The sequence below is a fragment of the Tenrec ecaudatus genome, chromosome 9 (genome assembly GCF_050624435.1).
Source record: "Tenrec ecaudatus isolate mTenEca1 chromosome 9, mTenEca1.hap1, whole genome shotgun sequence".
Taxonomy (NCBI): domain Eukaryota; kingdom Metazoa; phylum Chordata; class Mammalia; order Afrosoricida; family Tenrecidae; genus Tenrec; species Tenrec ecaudatus.
This window is the reverse complement of record NC_134538.1, coordinates 146,671,838-146,691,231: the sequence shown is the minus strand read 5'-3', so window position 1 is coordinate 146,691,231 and position 19,394 is coordinate 146,671,838. Positions and strand designations below refer to the sequence as shown.

The 19,394-nt window shown below is 46.6% G+C and overlaps 1 protein-coding gene across 1 annotated transcript in view; it reads left to right on the top strand.

The window, feature by feature from the left end:
• GRM8 (glutamate metabotropic receptor 8) overlaps nucleotides 1–19,394 on the top strand; it is a 911,938-nt gene that overhangs the window by 182,300 nt on the left and 710,244 nt on the right. The gene's annotated exons all lie outside the window — the stretch shown is intronic.

The following is a 19,394-nucleotide window of genomic DNA, read 5'->3' as shown; positions in this document are numbered from 1 at the left end:
CGGCGATAGATCTCTATGGATGAAAGGAGCCATATTGTGATTTAACAAATTCTCTATTGCTCCCCTTTAGTGTGGCTGAGTAAAATGTATCTTTTTTCCTCTATAAAAGATATAGAAATGCTTTGTGGAAGAATAAAGTGCCCTTCGGATGTTTTGCAGGAATTTTGAACTTGAAAGAAGACGTTATCTTGATAACGATTGTCTCTCTAGAGATCCCATGCAGGAGAGCATCAAGGTGGTTTCATCTGCCTTGGGCTGCACTTAGAATGACCAAGGCTTAACATCTTTGAAATAAGTTTTACTCAAAAGAGGTCTGGGTTCCTTCTGCTACTAGAGCACATGATAGGGCTCATATATAGCAAACTCGTACTTCCCGAATTCGCATTCAGTATGGCTAAAATCTATGTTTACGCACGTGCTATTGTAGAAAAGACCTGGTGTTGTGGGATGGTTTCCATGTGTCAGGTGGACACAGTGCACACCTGCTGTGCTGATGCAGCCGTCACTTCTGCTGCCTGGAGTTTTAAAGGTGCAGCACCATGGCCTTAAATGATCCTTTAGAGCAGCGGTGCTCAATCTTTGGGTGGTGACCCCTTAGGGGGTCAAATGACCCTTTCACAGGGGCCGCTAGATTCATAACAGTAGTGAAATTACAGTGATGAAGTAGCAACAAAAATAATGTTATGGTTGGGGGTCACCACCACATGAGGAACCGTATGAAAGGGTTGTGGCGTGAGGAAGGTTGAGAACCCCTGCTCTAGATGGTGAGGAATTCTGTGATCTCCGGATAAAATCCCCTGCTTGGTCCTCAGACGAGATGCCCCTCCAGAGAAAGAGAGGCGCTTCTAGCTCAGTGTCAGTGCATTCTTAAGCAGATGCCGTCCATTCTCACCAGACTGATAGCCCCACAAGCGAAGGAAAGGTGACCTACTGGAATGAAAAGTTTGCTGTCGTCGATCTGCCCAGGTTCAAGTCCAGGACCCGGGTGCAAGCATGGGACCGGTTATGATGAAGATCTCGGGGCACAACATGTTCTGCCAATCGTTGCAGAATCTGGAGGGAAAATAAATGCATTGTTTCATTTGACTAAAATCAGAACTTTGACAAAACTGTCACACGCGAGGATTCCGATGGTATCATTTATTATTCCTGTTCTTTCTTAGTCATCAGTCTGGGAGAAAATAATGTGGGCGCGTGGTAATGCGCCTGATTAGGTCAACACGTGTTTTCTGTGTTGATCCTCTCGGTATTCGGTCACTTGATTGGCTGTCCATTCTATTTTGGTTCTCTCGAATATAGGGAGTGGAGGAGGGACGGATTGTCAATTACTATACAGAATACTGAAAAGGCCAAATTAGTACCATATCGGAGTATGCCATGGAATATATTAAATATCAAAATTATCCCTCATTTTAATGACAAAGATTGTATCTGGAACAAAAATAGCTGAAAATTAAGCTTTTTACATGACAATGATATTAATGGGAATGGCAAATGGTGGCAACTTAACCCATTCTGAAATTGTCTGATGATGCTAATGAAAATTCATTAGTTCTGTAACATTTGCAGCTCATCCTAAAACACTGGTGACATCTCTGTCACCATGGTAGTAGTGTGTTGTTAAAAAAAATCATCGTCTCTTGACTGAGAAGGAGATGTATAAACTCATTCTTTTGAAGTGCCTGCCAATTAATAAAATTACATATTTCCCACTTCTTCTAAATGGTCTTGGGCTGCGTTCCGAATTTCTCTCTTTAGCAACACTGATTGCTAACAAATTTCAGTGTGAATTGAGGCGTCCTTCCTCGTGTGTCTGATTAATTCAGATGGGTTCTAATGGAAGGATAGGAAAAGATAATCTGCTTAGAGATAAATGGCTGGTAGGGTTTGATGAGGACATTTTTCATGGGGTCCTTTGTGGATCTGGGGGACTGGAGTTGATGAGTGAATAGGGACCAACAGGAATACAATCCTAGGTGATGAGTCCTCTCTAGTTCGAGATCCTTCTGGGGAGTGTGGGGCAGGAGAGACTTGATCTGCAGAGACAAATACCTTCCTGAGATGCTAAACGTTATAGTCTCAACCCAAGGCATTTCCAAACAATAGGCTTTTAACCGCAGCAGACAGAAACCACAGTTGCGACTAAATAAATAACACTATTTGGCTGGGGCGAGTGTATGGGAGACCAAATTCCAAGGTTTGGCATTGGCACATGATTTAGTATTTTACATCGCATTTGGCACTTTCACCCTTAATTGTCTACTATGGCTGCCTTCCTATAGAGCAGTGGTTCTCAACCTTCCTAATGCTGTGACCATTTCTTACAGTTCTTCATGTTGTGGTGACCCCAAACCATAAAATTATTTTTGTTGCTACGTCATCACTGCAATTTTGCTAATGTTAGGAATCGGGCAACCCCTGTGAAAGGGTCATTTGACCTCAAAGGGATCGTGACCCACGGGTTGACAACCGCTGTTCTAGACAGTGGAGAAAACTGCCAAGGAGTCATAAGTCTAACAAGATGTATAATTGAGATTGTGCTAACCTGGCACTGAAGATGGAGAGGCCCACTGAGAGGCCATTTGCAACTTCACTGGCTTGACGTTGTTGTTCGTTGCTACCAAGTGGGCACCAACTCATGGTGACCCACGTACAACACAATGAACTATTGTTGCTTCCTGGATTGCCTCCACAATCATTGCTCTACCAAAATCCAATGTCACGGTCATTGTGTATTTTGAGTACCTTTCAACCCATCTTCTGGTTGGGCTGACAACGTGCTGCTCTGGTCCAGAGGAACTTCATTGGCTGGTTTTCAGAATTAGTTGGTCAGGCCTTTCTTCTGAGTCTGGGAGCGCTGCTGACATTTCTTCGCCTTGGATGAGCCCATTGGTGTTGGAAACACTGGTGGTGAAACTTGTAGCATCATCGCAACACTCAGACCACCGTAGCATGACAGCCTGACAGACGGTGGCCTGATGCAGTGTCGTGATCATAGAAACGGAAGAGGGGGCAGACGTAAGAGACATTTTTGAGATAGAGTCCATGGAGCATCGCACATGATAGGAAGTAGAACTTGAGAGCAAGGAAGAAATTGAAGTTGAATTTGAAATCCCATCCGTGGGCAACTGGCGGAATGCAAGAGTCATGTATAGAAAAAGAAAAGGAAAAAAAATGTGTAAAAGTTGGTCTGGAGGGACTCGTGGGTTTGATTTTGAACACAGTTACCAGTGCACAACTGACGATACACGAGCAGCCATCTAGCTGAGAGACAACAAAACCCAAATGGAGGAAGCACACCAGCCTGTCCTGACATGATTGCTGAAGACAAAGCTGGTGCATAGGCAAATGCGATGAAGAAAGCTGATGGTGCCCAGCTATCAAAAGATATAGCGTCTGGGGTCTTAAAGGCTTGAAGGTAAACAAGCGGCCACCTAGCTCAGAGGCAACAAAGCCCATATGGAAGAAGCACACCAACCTGTGTGATCACAAGGTGTCAAAGGTATCAGGTATCAGGCAGCAAAGACCAAAAATATCATAGTATTGTGAATGAGGGGGTGTGCAGAGTGGGGACCCAGGGCCCACCTGTGGGCAAATGGACATCCCCTTGCAGAAGGGTCACGGGGAGGACATGAGTCAGTCAGGGTGCAGTATAGTAATGATGAAACATACAAAGTTCCTCTAGTTCTTGAATGCTTCCTTCTCCCCTCCCCCGGCCCACTATCATTATCCCAATTTTACCTTACAAATCTGGCTGGACCAGATGCACACTGGTACAGATAGGAACTGGAAACACAGGGAATCCAGGACAGATGAACCCCTTAGGACCAGTGGTGGGAGTGGCGATACCTGGAGAGTGGAGGGAAGGTGAGGGAGAAAGGGGGAACTGATTACAAGGACCTACATATAACCTCCTCCCTGGCGGTTAGACAGCGGAGACGTGGGTGAAGGGAGACATCGGACAGTGTAAGATATGACAAAATAATAATGTTTTATAAATTATCAAGGGTTCCTGGAAAAGGGGGAGGGGGAGGGAGGCAGAAAAATGAGGAGCTGATACCAAGGCATCAAGTAGAAAGCAAATGTTTTGTGAATGATGAGGGAAACAAATGTACAAAAGCGCTTGACACAATGTATGCACGGATTGTGATAAGAGTTGTACGGACCCCCAATAAAATGATTTAATTATTAAAAAAAAGAAAAACAGTGAGGACCCTGTGTCTAGAGGTAAAGCAGGAGTGATCTTCAGGTTTGAATGTCTCTTCCTAACGATTTCAAGTCTGAATTATTTTCTGCTTAGAATTTCATTGTTGTTGATGCTGCTGTGTATTTTCAGTAATGAAAGGCATCCTGAAATAAAAGAAAAATGATTTCTTGGGGTCAGATGGATTTTGATAGGCGCCCTGGGGGTGTGGCAGGTTATGCTTTGGGCTGCTAACCATGAGGTCCGCAGTTTGAAACCGCCAGCCGCTCCACGGGAGGACAATGAGGTTTCCTCCCACAGATTACAGTCTCCCCCTGTCTGTAGGTCTCAATGAGTTGCAGTTGACTCTATGGCAGTGAGTTTGGTTTTTCACTTTGGGTTTGGGTCATATCCTATGGGCTTCAAGAAGTTCGTGGGACAAGTTCCTCTACTTTAAAATTCATTTTCCCCTGAACTTTTGTAAGCCTTCTTGCAAGACCCCAGTGGACTCCAGTGGTAGGATTGGTGGAGGAGGCTCACGTCTTCAGACTTAGAGTTTTACATCTTCCTATCAGGTGGCAGTGCATAGTACAACTGGGAAAGTGGTTTCCCAAGAAGCTTTTGAGGCTGAAACTGCTGGTGGGCGAAGCATGTCTTATGGGACATGGCAGGAATAAAGTGATGTTTGAAGGAAGTAAGATGATGGCTAGCGTAGAACATTTAGAGTAAGCGGCAAATGGAGGAGAGAAGAAACTCTTGAAATGAAGCTTTACATAAAAATGGACGAATATTGGCCACAGCTAGGCAATGGAAAACTAAGAAAAAGTGGCAGAGTGTTTTCTTCTGTTGGGTTGGTATCAGCAGGAGTCCAGTCTCCTTCACCAAGGCTGCCATGATGGGAGAGGGTATAAGGAGTACTGGAAGAACAATTCAAGGATATAGATAACTTTTTATTAAGAAAAGAGAAACAGTTACCAGAGCAGATAGCTGAATATGCGGGGTTCAATGGAAGGGAATGGAGCAGTAATCTTGAGTGGGGGACATTATGAAAAAGAATGGAGCTCAGAGAGAGCATTGCCAGTGATAGGATGGTAGATAGACTGGGGGATAACAGGTTAGCAATAAGCACGAGAAGGGTAGCTAAATAGAATTTGGTTTTTGTTAGGTGTGATTGAGTTGGTTTGGACCCATAGCAACCGGATGCATAACAGAATGAAACACTGTCAGGTCATGAGCCATCCTCACAATTGTTCTTAAGTCTGGGCCCATTGCTGCCACCACTGTGTCCATCCATCTCGTTGAAGGCCTTCCCTCCTTTGCTGCCCCTCTACCAAGCATGGTGTCCTTCTCCAGGGACTGATCTCTCCTGGCAACATGTGCAAAGTATGTACATGGGGTCTTGTCATCCTTGTCTTGAAGGAGCACTCTGGCCATACTTCTTCCAAGCAGATAGGTCTGTCCTTTTAGCAGTCCATGGTACTTGCAGTATTCTGATCCACCACCACAATTCAAATCCAGCTACTCTTTGATGGTTTTTCCTTATTCAGTGCCCAAATTTCACCTGCCTATGAGGCCATTAGAAATCCCATAGCTGTGTCAGCTATACCTTAGTCCTCAAGGTAACATTCTTGATTTTCAGTTCTCGAAAGAAGCCTTGTGCAGCACATTTACCTAATGAAGTTACTCCTTTGCTTTCTTGGCTGCTGCTTCCATGAGCATTGCTTGTGGAACCAAACAGGACAAACTTCAACTTTCGCTCTATTGACAACTGCAACCTTTTCTCCATTTATCACGATCTCCGTTTCTCACAGCTATCAGTCTGGTTGGGAGGAGTCGGGTCTTCTTTACATTCAGTCATAGTCCACACTGAAGGCTGAAATCTTTGACCCTCATCAGCTGGTGCTTAAACTTCTCCTCACTTTCAGCAACAAGGCTGTATCATCTGCACATTACACGTTGTTAATAAGCCTGCCTCCAGTCGAGATCCGCAGTCTTCTTCATGGAAGCCGGCCTTTCTGATGATTTGCTTGGCATGTGATTAAATAAGTAGGGCGAGAAGATACAACCATGAAGCACACCTTTCCTTATTTTCAACCATGCAGTTGTCCCTCGTTCTATGAATACCACATGCCTCTTGATCTCTGTCTAAGTTCCACATAAGCACAATGAAATATTTTGGAATTCCCATTCTTCTCAAGGTTATCCACAGTTTGTTGGAGTCCACACAGTCGAATGCCTTTGCATAGTCAGTAAAACAAAAGTAAACTTCTTTCTGGTCTTCTCGGTTTTGAGCCAGGATCCATCTGACATCAGTAATGAAATCCCTTGTTCAACGTCCTCTTCTGAGTCCGGTGTGCACCTCTGGCAGCTCCCTGGCAATGTGCTGCTGCAACCATTGTTGGGTGATCTTCAGCAAAATTTTACTTGCATGTGGTATTAATGATACTGTTCTATAATTTGCACATTCTGTGGGGCCACCTTTCTTTGGGATGAGTAGAATTTGGTTAGTGGAACTGAAACCAAACCACTGCCATCAAGCAGACACGGGCTCAGTGACTTTATATAGGATTTCTGAGACTCTAACTCTTTAAGGGAAAAGTTAGTTTCCTCCTTCTCCCTAAAACGGGTGCTGGGTTTGAACCGCAACCTTGCAGTTGGCAGTCCAATGCTTACTGACAGCGCCACCACGGTTCCTTTGGTTGGTGTCAAAGCCTGTGACATAATCAGTTCAAACAAGAACACCTGCCAGGAATGCACTTCTCAGAACCATCACTCCTCTGAGATTCCTCTGAAAACTAGGTACAGAGAATCAGGAAGGGGCAGGAAAGGAGGACGAATGCAAGCTGGGAAGCCAGGGAGGAGGTGGACAGAGGGTGCACGGGAAACTCAATGAGTCCGTCTCAACTCTCACCCACATCTCAACAAAGCGTGGGCCCTGCCAATACAGTCGGTACTAGCAGCCCTCCCGGGCTTTGTGTGCAGAATCAAGCTGTGTTCCAATCTAGTGACACATGCAAAACTCGGAACATCTAGAGCAGCGGTTCTCATCCTGTGGGTCGCGACCCCTTTTGGGGTGCAAACAACTCTTTCACAGGGGTCGCCTGATTCATAACAGGAGCAAAATGACAGTGATAAAGCAGCAACGAAAATACTTTTATGGTTGGGTTTTATGGTTTATACCATCACATGAGGAGCTGTATGAAGGGGTCGTGGCATTAGGAAGGTTGAGAACCACTGATCTAGAGGATCCTTTCTGGCTTAATATATTTTCACCTTCTCTTTGGTCTCTCTTGGTTTGAGGGGTGGAAACCGCTTCGCTGACGCTGAGCTACCACCCCGTTACCAGCCCTAAACGTTAGGACCCCACCCTCCCCTTCTGCCTTGTTTTCATTTGTTGATGGGATGTGTCACTGATAGTGTCATCACGGGGTTGATCACACACCTGCCTGTCCATCATCGGCTCTGGGCCTTGGAGCTCGTGTCGCCCTAAATGGCTTCCTCGAGTCTTTCAACAGTTCCTTTTATTTCCTTGTCTTCCCGTATTGTTTTCTTTTTAACGAGAAGACAGGATAATAAATGTTAATGCTCCCACTATCATGATAAGGGGCAAAGAAGCAAGCGCTTTAGCTTCGAAGAGAAAAGGGATATGTGAACACGTTATGTCTTCTCACTGTGGAGCTGCAGTGTGGCAGCAACCTCCTTGAGTCGGGCGTCTTGCGTACGACTGGCTTATTGAAGGTGACAGGCCCGCCAGTTGTCATCGCAAACGTTACAGGGGGCAGAAGATACCCGGTTCTGTCAAAGCTTGTACTATGTGGCCCTTCATTCCCTCCTCCCCCCCTCCTCCGTAATCTTCACAGACTGGAAGCTCCTGACTCTTGTCCTAGTAAGTTCAGAATCTTAAAATTTTATTGTTGGGAGAGGTCACAGAGGTCACACAACGTGAATGACATAAGCCAGTTGGATCAATGCACTTATAGACGCAGTGTCACTTGCCGGGCTCTTTGAGGAGCAGGAGTTTTGGTTTGTGTTTTGGTGGGAACAACCAGAAAAGGAAGAGATGCCTTTCTGACCGGCATTGGAAAAGTGTCAATCGGCCATCAAAGAAAACTACCTTTTTTTGTCTTTTAGAAAGAGCCTCAGTTCTTGCTCTGATTACGAACAAAACCAAATGTCTGCTAACAAAAAGGGGCTTCACCAGTCCGGGTTCCTTGTTGTTCTGCTTCCATGAGGATGTGCCCTGGAACCGGACAGATTCCTACAATTGGAGAAGAGGAGTTTTAAACAAGTTTCCCTCCCAACTCCAGTGGGTTCCACTGCTGCAAAGGGGCCTGGTGGACTGCTAGCTTAACTCCAGCATCAGAACCCTAGATTTTAAAGCAGCTGTTCGGACACTGTTTGCTGTTGTGTCTGAACAGCAGCGCTGGCTGCTTGGCAGCTCCCAGCCCCCACTGGTAGGCAGCACAAGGAAAGGCCTGGGCGAGGAACAGATTGGACACGATGCACTACTTGAGTGGGTTTGGCAGCGATGGTTAGAATCATGTACACTTTCTTCGGATCCCTCAGAACCGTCTGCAGTCTTGCAGCACCTGCAGTTCCAATTTGCAATTTCCGCTCTCCTCCTTTGAAGTTCTTTCTTGCCAATTACCTGGTGCTAGTATTAATTAACTAGGGTCTGCAACTCGAGGGGTGTTATCAATAGAACTCAGCTGCAGGAATAGAAAGTTACAAAATTTTCAATTGAATTAGAATGTTTCCTTTCACGATCGTCTTTTATAGCATGAATACTTTTGTCAAATTGATTTTTGCCTGTTGTAAATGTTCCCCGCCCCCCACTCAACCACCATCTGAGGGGGACACAGACTCTGACTGTGTATTCTTTTATCCCTGGCTTTGAAAATGTGTTGGTGGTGGTGACTGATGGTCTCTGGGGACTTAACACCAGGGACTCATGGCCGGAGACTCTTGGTAACTGCAGGTGTGCGGAGTAGAACCAATCCACAGAATTTTCCGTTTCAGAAGCAGATCCCCAGCCTTGTCTCCTGAGATACCTCTGGGTAGGTTCGAACTGCCAACCTTTCAGTTAGTAGTCAAGTGCTTAACCACTTGCCCCACTCGGGCATTACAAGGAATTTCGTTAAAGACTCAGCGTTTTCAGGGGATAAAAAACCAAATTCCAAATTCACTGTGATCGACTCATTACTGACTCAAGTCTTTCTCCCTCGGAGCTGCTAGTGGGTTCAAACTGTCAACCGTGTGGCCCAGAGACCAACTCAGAAGAACCACACCACCAGGGCTCTTCTAAGAATTTTAGTAAGTTTTGTTTTAGGAAAAGATCAAAAGCTTATCATCTTTAGGGTCTGTCTAACTTAGTTGCGGGGCCCAGCATGCTGGGATGTGGGTAAGTGTTTCTCAGTATCGGCCTTCAATGCCAGCTGGAGCAGTGGAACTCAAGCTAGGCAACCTTGCTGGTTCCCTTTATCTTCTTGTGCTCCAATGGCCTCTTTTGGAGAAGAGGGGACAACCGGGAGGGTGTGTGTTGTAAGAATCAAGTGAGGTCACACATACCAACATATCGCTCCTGACACAGGCTCAGCAACTGTCTGTTTGTGCCCTTCCTAGCTCTGTCCTCCTCCTTGGGTGCCTGGGAGTAGCAGCATCGGGTTTACTCCATTAGCAGGAGGCAGAGCTAAGAGGAAGTGCTCACGTAATGATAGCCTGTATTTGTGCTCACTTAACAGCCATCCCTGAAGGCCTGCTTGCTGCTGGCAGGCAGTGAGCTGTCCTGTTGTGGTAACTTTGCTGTAACGTGACTAATATTCCACCGGCACAACTGGCTCCTTTGTGGAATGCAGGCGTTAAGTAGGCAGGCTCACCGGATGTGCGTTTGCTGCTTGCTTGCCTTTCGCCTGCGCCATGTCAATTAGTTCAGTCACATTTCTTCTGCCTCCCCGCTGTCCTGGGCTGCATCGTGCTATGCTGAGGACACAGAGCTGAATTCCCAGCAAGTCCCTGGCTCTCAGCGGGCTCTCAGAGATGAGAGCACCTACTTCAGCAGGATTGCGATCCTAACCTTTATGGGGAGTCTCCTTGGGCTAGGGTGCCCGAGACCGTGGGGTCTGTGGGAAGAGAGCTCCCCACCACCCGGGCCCCACAATGGAGGGATTGGCACAAGGCTGTGGACAGTGGCGGGGGATGGGGGGTGGAAGCTAAATTCAAAGTTAGTACATGCTGTGATGGGACCACAGTCCCTTCAGGCGACATCGGCGGAGACCCAAGTTCCAGAGGCTAAAAGGCAGCATTAAAACTAGATAGAGAGTATGATACCAGCTTTCTAATGTAGATTTGAGAATTGTTTAGCACATGTTTTGCGTGTGCATGTGCATGCATGCGTGCGTCCATCAAAAATGTGGAGAAAAATTTCATTATCCTTTGATTCTTTTTCAAGTACCCTGGAATATATATAATGTATATACTTGTGTATAAGCTGAGTTTTTCCAGCACATTTAAAAAAATCATTTTATAGGGGCTCATACAAATCTTATCACAATCCATACATACATCAACTGTGTAAAGCACAATTGTACATTCATTGCCCTCATCATTCTCAAAACATTTGCTCTCCACTTAAGCCCCTGGCATCAGGTCCTCATTTCGCCCCCTCCCTCCCCGCTACCCCCTCCCCCCTCCCTCATGAACCCTTGATAATTTATAAATTATTATTTTGTCATATCTTTCCCTGTCCGACGTCTCCCTTCACCCCCTTTTTTGTTGTCTGTCCCCAGGGAGGAGGTCACATGTAGATCCTTGTAATAGCTTCCCTCTTTCCAATCCACCCTCCCTCTACGCTCCCAGTATCACCACTCACACCACTGGTCCTGAAGGGATCATCCCCCCTGGATTCCCTGTGTTTCCAGTTCCTGTCTGTACCAGTGTACATCCTCTGGTCAGGGGGGTCAGGGGAGGAAGCATTTAGGGACTAGAGGAAAGTTGTATTTTTCATCATTGCTACATCGCAGCCTGACTGGCTCATCTCCTCTCCGAGACCCCTCTGCCAGAGGATCTCCAATGGCCTACAAATGGGTTTGGGGGCTCCACTCTGCACTCCCCCCTCATTCACTATGGTAAGATTTTTTGTTCTGATGACGCCTGATAGCTGATCCCTTTGACACCTCGTGGTCACACAGGCTGGTGTGTTTCTTCCATGTGGGCTTTGTTGCTTCTGAGCTAGATGGCTGCTTATTTACCTTCAAGCCTTTAAGACCCCAGATCTTTTGATAGCTGGGCACCATCAGCTTTCTTCGCCACATTTGCTTATGCACACATTTGTCTTCAGCGATAGCATCATGGAGGTGAGCACACAATGATATGATTTTTTTTTCTTTGATGCCTGATAACTGATCCCCATTTCACTTTTCTTCCCTTCCTTTTGCAGCCACTCAGACCAATAAGTAGGTCTGAGGGGGAAGGAACCTGGAGCTTTTTCTTTTTCCCCAAGAAACAAATTTTATTTTATTTATTTATTTGGGTTTTTTTTTCATGTTAAACCCTTCCTTTTTTTGCACCTCCCCCCTCCCCCTGTTTCTCCTCTCCCTCATTCTTCTTTCTTGAGCTATTGGTGACTGAGGTTGGGTGCCATTGAGTCCATTCAACTTATAGTAACCCCCTTGAGGCAGAGTAGAATTGCCCTTGCAGGGTTTCCTACAGTCTTTCCTTATGGAAGTAGGTCGGCAGGTCTTTTTCCTGCATACCTTCTGGATGAGTTCGAACCACCAACCATTTGGTTGGTAGCCAGGCACTTCAGCACTGAGCCACTAAAGTTCCTTACTGATGATGACTCAGTTGCATTAAGGTCTGATGGACTTGCTGGGACAGTCTGAACCCCAAACCTTTCTGATGGCTCCCGCCAGGTGGCTCTTGCCCTTTGACGAGGAGGTTAACTCTTCAGTGCTGCCCCTGAGCCATTTCTAACCCATCCCCAGAGATCCCTGAGATAGTTGAGGCTTGTTGTGCCAACCTGGCTGAAAACACATGTGGGGTTCATTGATGGGCAGGGAGATAAATGGCTTGGTGAGCCTCACTTTTCTAGTTCTCTGGTCTCTTGTTTTCTGATGGTTGGACCAGGGTGCAGCTGCCTTAACCAGTTCCTGCTTCAGCTGGCAAGGCTCGCTTCCTGCAAGTCATCCCTGAGGAGAAGGCACATGGACCTACCACGATGCAGCTCTGGGCGCTGGAGCAGCCGTGTGGAGACCCTGCCAGCACTGAGATGCTTACACACCACTGATCTGGCTTTCCTCCTGCAGTCGGCATCTTTGCCTGTGTTTTGTGAGATTGAGGAGGACTTTGTGGATTGGTGTCGGACATGTGGGCTAATGTTGGACTTTTGGGCTGGGCAGCACTCAGTGGGGATGCTTTCTTAATGTACACTTACCCTTTATATAAAACCCTCTCTTATACATATGAGTTTCTATGGATTTGTTTCTCTAATGTACCCAGACTAACACATGCCTCTAAGTCACTACGTCCCTAAGTCACTGCCACTTTCAGATTGCCCACCGCTACCTCACTCTGCATCCTGGGCCTGGGACGCTGGCCCTTTTGGGTTTGGACCAAGCTATTGCTGTTGTTAGTTATCTCCGACGCATGCAATCACGTGTGTAATAGAACAAGAAGAACCCTTTCCAGCACTATGGGCAATAGTATCTTTCGAGTCGCGGGGTTTTTATTGATTTATTTTTGGAGAGAGATCACCTGGCCTTTCTTCCTAGTCTCGATTATTCTAAAGCTCTGCTAAAACCTATCCCTGCTGGTATTTGAAATCCTGGTGGCATAACTTCCCCAGGTCTGTCGAGCCCCCACTGTGTGTATAGCCCTGAGACAGACTTGTATTGTGACCTAACTCCATGCGAGCCTCCCTGCGGCTCTTCCACGCCTCTGTCCTGTTAACGTCCTGCCACTAGCATAAAAGAATTCAGCCTCGGTGAAGTTTGAATATTTCTATGCAAAGATTTCCATGTCTTTATCACAGTGATGGTGTGGCCTCTACTTTTTGAGTTATTATTGTTTTTCCCTTTTCCCTGACTTCCAAGACCCTTGGAAATGGTTTGTACTCTAGGAGTAAGCTAAAGATGGGTGGTTTGAACCCCCCTCAGTTGCACTGCAGAAGAAAGGCCTGGCGATCTGGTTCCATCAACATGGCAACCAAGAACCTCACGGCAGTGGGCTTGGATTGGGTTGGTTTCCCTGACTTCCTTTGCCAACCATGCCCACTAGACTGCTTTATGGCTTTCTGTCGCAGCTGAGCCCACATATGTCCTGGTCTTAGAGGTGGACTCTGGATCCTGGACTTCCCAGGTTCCCTGGGAAGATGAGCTTCTAGAGCCAGTATAGCATCCCCATTTCCCCCAGCCCTTGCCTCTGGTATTTGGGTGCCTCACGCTAAGCCCCTGCCCAAATTATGACAGGAAGTGTGCTCCTCCTCCTGTGAACCCCCTACCCTCTCATTCTCCCCACCAAAGATTTCCTCTTTCAAACCAACACCGACCTCACCATTGGCAGCCCAACGCTTAGCCTACGATGCCAATAGGGATCCTTAGCCAAGGTCTTCCGCCACCACCACACCATCCACCATCTAGTCAGCTCTGACTCGTGGCGACCCTATAAAACAGTAGAACTTGCCCCTTTGGGTTTCTGAGACTGCACATCTTTACGGGGGAAGATCCCCTCATTTCTCTTCCACTGGGTGGCTGGAAGATTCGAGCTACTGACCTTGTGGTTAGTAGCCCAACATGGAACACACTTCACCTACCACCTGGGCTCCAATGGGGCCCCCCTGCCCAGTTTAACTTCATAACTTCTCAACCAAAGAATAATTATGGATTCCTTAAAAACAGCTTTCTTCTAATTCCTTAATGCTTCCTTCCCCCCACTATCATGGCTTCAATTCTCCCTCAAAAATAGGGTAAGACCAGAACATGCACATTGCTACAGATAAGAGCCCTTAACACAGTGAATCCAGGAGAGATAAACCCCTCAGGGCCAACAATGAGAATAGAGATGTCAGGAGGATAAGGGGAAAGTTAGGCAAAGGAGGAATCGCTCACAAGGATCAACATATAACCCCCTCCCAGGGGGACGAACAACAGAAAAGTGGGTGAAGGGCAACAGAAGAAAATCTAAGGTATGAAAATAATAATCGATAACTTATGAAGGGTTCATGAGGGAGGACGGGCAGGGGAAGGATGGGGAAAATGAGCTGATATCAAGGGCCCAGGTAGAAAGAAAATGTGTGAAAATTATGATGGCAGCATGTGTACAAGTGTGCTGGACACAATGGATGATTGTGTGGACTGTGATAAGAGACGTAAGAGTCCCTAATAAAAGTATTTAATTAAACAAACAAACAAAAACTACTGACCATAGAACTATGACGTAGCAATTGCAGGTGTGTGCCCCAAAACTTAAAAGCAGAGACTCTAAAAGAGATTTGTACACCTAATATTCATGACAGCTCTGCTCATAATAGCCAAACTATAGAAACAACTCCAACGTCTGTCAACAGATGAACAGGTAAACAAAATATAGTACATACAGACAATGCAATACCATTCCTCCAGTAAGAAAATTGAAGTCTTGATATATGCTATAATATGGATAGAGCTGGGAGATAGTGTGCTGAACGAAATGAATTTATCTCAAAAGGAAAAAAAATCAGAAACAAGATGCCAAGCCCACGTTAAGAGTAGTGTATTGACATAGGTCCCAGTTCCTTCTCTCGGCATTGGGGACTCAGCGCAGCCTCTGTTGCCCTCATGGGCAAGGCTGAGGGATGCTGGGCTCCTTTGTTGTCCAGCTTCTGCTACCTGAGCAGTTTCCTGATTCACTGGGGCTCCCACAGCGGCGAGCTGGTGGACGGAGAGGAAGTGAAATTCAAGTCAGCACGTTTTGTTTCTTGTTAACAGCTCTGGGAAGAGGTTTGGTCTGGGAAAGAATTGTAAGTAATGATTTAAACATATCTTCTGGCAGTTGTAGCAGCGGGGGAAAAATAATGCCTCTTGTAGCGGTTCACGAGCCATTCTGAGTCCAAGGACTCGCGGCCACAGGCCTCTGGAGCCACATTTGCAGCCCGCACCACGGCTGGCACGTGCCTGGCAGGCTATGAAGGGAGCGAGGGATGCACTGCGCATGCCTCCAGCCTTTTGTGTTTGCCATCACGCAGGGCCGCCGCTGCACTCCCTGCAGAATGGGTTTGCGCTCTGTGCTTTTGCCTGACAGCATCCTTTGTGAGCCGGAGCGATTCGTGGGAGCTGATGGGACATCTTCATTCCACAAAGGGTTGTGACGAGTCCCGTTGGATTTCGTGGCACCTCACAGCAACAGCTGTGTGCTGGGGCCCTGCTCCAGGTGCTTGAGACTTGGTGTGGAAGAGCGCAGATTGGACTCCTGCCCTCATGGGGTTTCTAGTCTAGCTTCCGGCTTTAGAGTCCTCATATCCATTTACAATCACATCCTTAATCACTGGTCTTCCAGTCTGTTTCCACATATGGTGACCCTGTGGGGGTCAGAGTAGAACTGTGTTCTGTGGGGTTTGTGATGGTTGTTGTTTAGTAGTAGATTGCCAGGCCTTTTTTCTGAGGTGCCTTTGGATGCAGCTTGAAGGCCTCTGTTAGCAGCTGTGGGTGATCACCATTGGAGCCACTCAGTCACTCCTGAGTATCTATCTCCTCCATGGCATCGAACAGAGGCAGACCCACTGGTAAACCCATTGAACTCTTGTATGGGCCTGTACATTCAGAATTGCAGCATGTCCTTTATAGCTATGATACTTTGTCCCTAGGAGGTGTTTGGAAATCCTCATTAATTCAACAAATGACTCCCCAAACTCATTGCCTTCAAGTTGATTCTGACTCATTGCGACCCTAGGCAATAGCAATAGCCCTGCCCCTGCGGGTTTTGACACTGTAACTGTTGATAAGAGCAGAATGGCTTCCCGTTCCCCCGAGGAGTGGCTGGTGAGTTTGAACCTTCAACCTTACGTCATCCAGGGCTCCTTCAGCAAATCTCGGGAGTGTTGGGCTGCTTGCTGCAAGGTCCGCCTTTGTTTCTATCTTGAAGCTCCTTTTCCACCTATTGATTCTTCATCTCTGTTGCCAACGTTTGTGTTCCAACGGCCTATAATCATCAATTCATCTTGAGTGCACGTTTGGTCTGTTTCAGACTGACGTGAAAGAGTTCTTCAAAGTCTACATCATTAGCTTTAGTAGTTGCTGTGTAAATTTCAGTGATAGTTGTGTTATCAGGATGTCCTTGTATTCAGATAGGTACTACCTTATCACTGATGACATTGCAGTTCGAGAGGAGACCCCAACCCAGATCATTGCCGTTGAGTCGATGTCGAATCATTCTTTTTTGATGATGACGTGACATCATTCTTTATGACTCTATCACTTCCGGCATAGTAAACCATATGATTTTCTGATTCCAAGTGGCCAACACCAGTCTGTTTCATCTCACTAACCCCCTAGCACCTAAGGACTAAGGTGCACCTGATCCAAACCAAGGTATTCTTCATTACTTCATATGCGTGCGAAAGTTAAACACTGAATAAGGAAGCTCATAGTAGAATAAGTGCATTTGAATTGCAGGGCCACGAGAGAATATTGAGAGTACCACGGATTGCTAAAAGGTCAAACTGATCTGTATTGGAAAAGGTGTGGCCAGAGTAATCCTTAGAGGCAAGGATGGCAAGAGTTCGTCTCACATACTTTGGGCATGTTGTCAGGAGAGACCAGTCCTTGGAGAAGGACATCATGCTTGGTAAAGTGGAGTGGCAGAGAAAGATAGGAAGGCCCTCAACACAGATGGACGGACACAGTGGCTGGACTGATGGGGTCAGTTAAAGGAACCATTGTGAGGATGGCAGGACCGGGCAGTGTTTCCTTTTGTTGTACATAGAACCGTGCTATGGATCAGAGCCGACTCAATGGCACCTAACAACAACGCCTAGCACATCTATCTCTATGCATTCTATTCCATTTTTGATGACTTCCGATTTTTGTACAAAGATTTGTACGAAGTATGCGTCCAGGAACTTGGCTAGGCGCTGAGCATCCACAGATCAGGTGCCTCAAACATAGATGCAAATTGCAAAGGAAAGGAAGAAAGTGACACACCCGTCATTATAAATTCCACTGAACAATGATACACGGTGCCTTATTGAGACAGAAAGAACATGTCTTTCTGGTTGATTTGAGAGCTGTTTGGAAGCCGGCGTGGCTGGGAACCCTGGGAGGGGAGAGGATGGGTTGGGAAGCCCAGTCAAAGGCTTTCCAGAATGCTGCTTCCTAGGCCTCAGCAGGAAGGGTGAGTTTCATCACAGAGGGGTGAGCAGCCGTGGAAGGGATTTGATTTGGAGAGATGCTGGTGTGTTGAAGGTTTTAAGAAGATCACGTGCAGGGGGCCTGCTCCCCAGGGGCTAGCGAGGAGAAGTTGAGCAAGAAGTGTACTGCTGTGGGGATGGTTGGACCAGAGTCGGGGCAGGTGTGTGAGCTGGTGTTCACTGAAATCCTGGGGGGAGGGGAGAGACTGAGGGAACTGGATGCCCCAGAATCTAAACGATTGGGACAAAGCTCACTTAAAATGTCATGGCCAACCGCAGAGGGGGTCCTGGGGCCCTCTGTTAGGACAGGGGTCTGGATGACAAATGTGACTTTCTTGAAAGGACGACCCAGGGGGAGACATCAGCTGAAGTATTTCCTGCCCAGATTTCCCTTCAGCTTTGTTTATGAAAAAGAGCTAGGAGGCTAGGTGCCTGCAGGTGGTTGTTACCCATCCGCCCACCCACCCCCTCCATTCGTTCTTTCTTTAAACAAAACCCATTTGGAGATCTGTATTACTATTTTTTTCCCGTGTGTTTCGAGGACCTGAAATTTAGAATGTGCCTTTTAATAGCCCTAAACATTTCCCCCTTAACTCATATTCTTGTTGCTTTCTTGCTCTCTTGGGTTACTGGTTCATTTTAAGGCTCATTAATCTGCACATTTTTGGGTGTGCACTCATAAGATGGTGCTGATTCTGGGGGCACCTCAGGGTCCATGCACACAAGGGCCGGAGCACTGGTTAATTTGGCACTGTGAGCTCTGGGCAATGAGGCTTAGGGCATCTTTCATTCAAAGTGTGTAGATTTATGGCTTTCTCTAAGTACTTTTGTTTTATATATTCCGGCATGTACTATACTGTGTTCAATGTCAAAGCTTGCTTACCAAAGTTTCAATAAAACCCACTGAAAGCTGAAGCGCTCTTGAATTCTCATATCTGTCTGCCTCTTTCTGTGTGCTTTGGAGACAATTCTGTGTCATAAGACACCCTGATGGCATCGTGGTTATGCCTTGGGCTGCTAACCTCAAGGTCAGCAGTTCGCAATCACCAGCTACTCCATGGGAGAAAGAGGAGGCTTTCTACTCCCGTAGAGTCCAAGTCTTCCAGACACACAGGAGCAGTTCTACCTTGTTCTAGAGGGTCGCCATGAGTGGGAATCAGCTCTGTCAGTGAGTTTGATTTGGTGCTATTGGCCCCATAAAACAGAAACTAACCTCTCCAAAAGATTTCTTGGGGTTTCATCTTTGGGGTGCAACTTGCCAGTTTTTCTTTTTTCCCCCTCCTGTGGAGCCATCGGGTGAATTGAGCCTTTTAAACCTTTTGTTTAACAGCTGAGTCTGTAATCATTGTGCTAACAGGGATCTGTTATATATTTATGTATACATAATCTGTCCTCTTGGCCCCAAAGTTGAGATGATTCATAGAAAGGAGAGGAAACTACTATTTCTTCTTTTGCTCTTTTTAGATGGATCATCTGAATGAACTTTTCCTGGATTCTGTTGTAGGTGAAAGGAGTCTGGGTGGGGTAGGGTGTCACACAACGGTCCTTACCATGAGGTGAGGCTACTGGTTCACACTCCCCAGCTGCTCCAAGGGTGAAAGATGAGGCTTTAGGTCCCTGGAATAATATACAGCTTCGGCAACCTACAGGGAAGCGCTACTTGGTCCTGCAGGGCTGCTCCGGTCAGAATTGACTTGATGGCAGGGAGCTTTTGTTATTCGTTTGGAAAAGGTAGGTCATTGTCCCCATGTTCTCGATGGGAGAACTGAAGCCCGGGAAAGCATGTAACATGTCCAAGAGAACCCTGGTTGGAAGTGGGAGTTAGAAATGAAC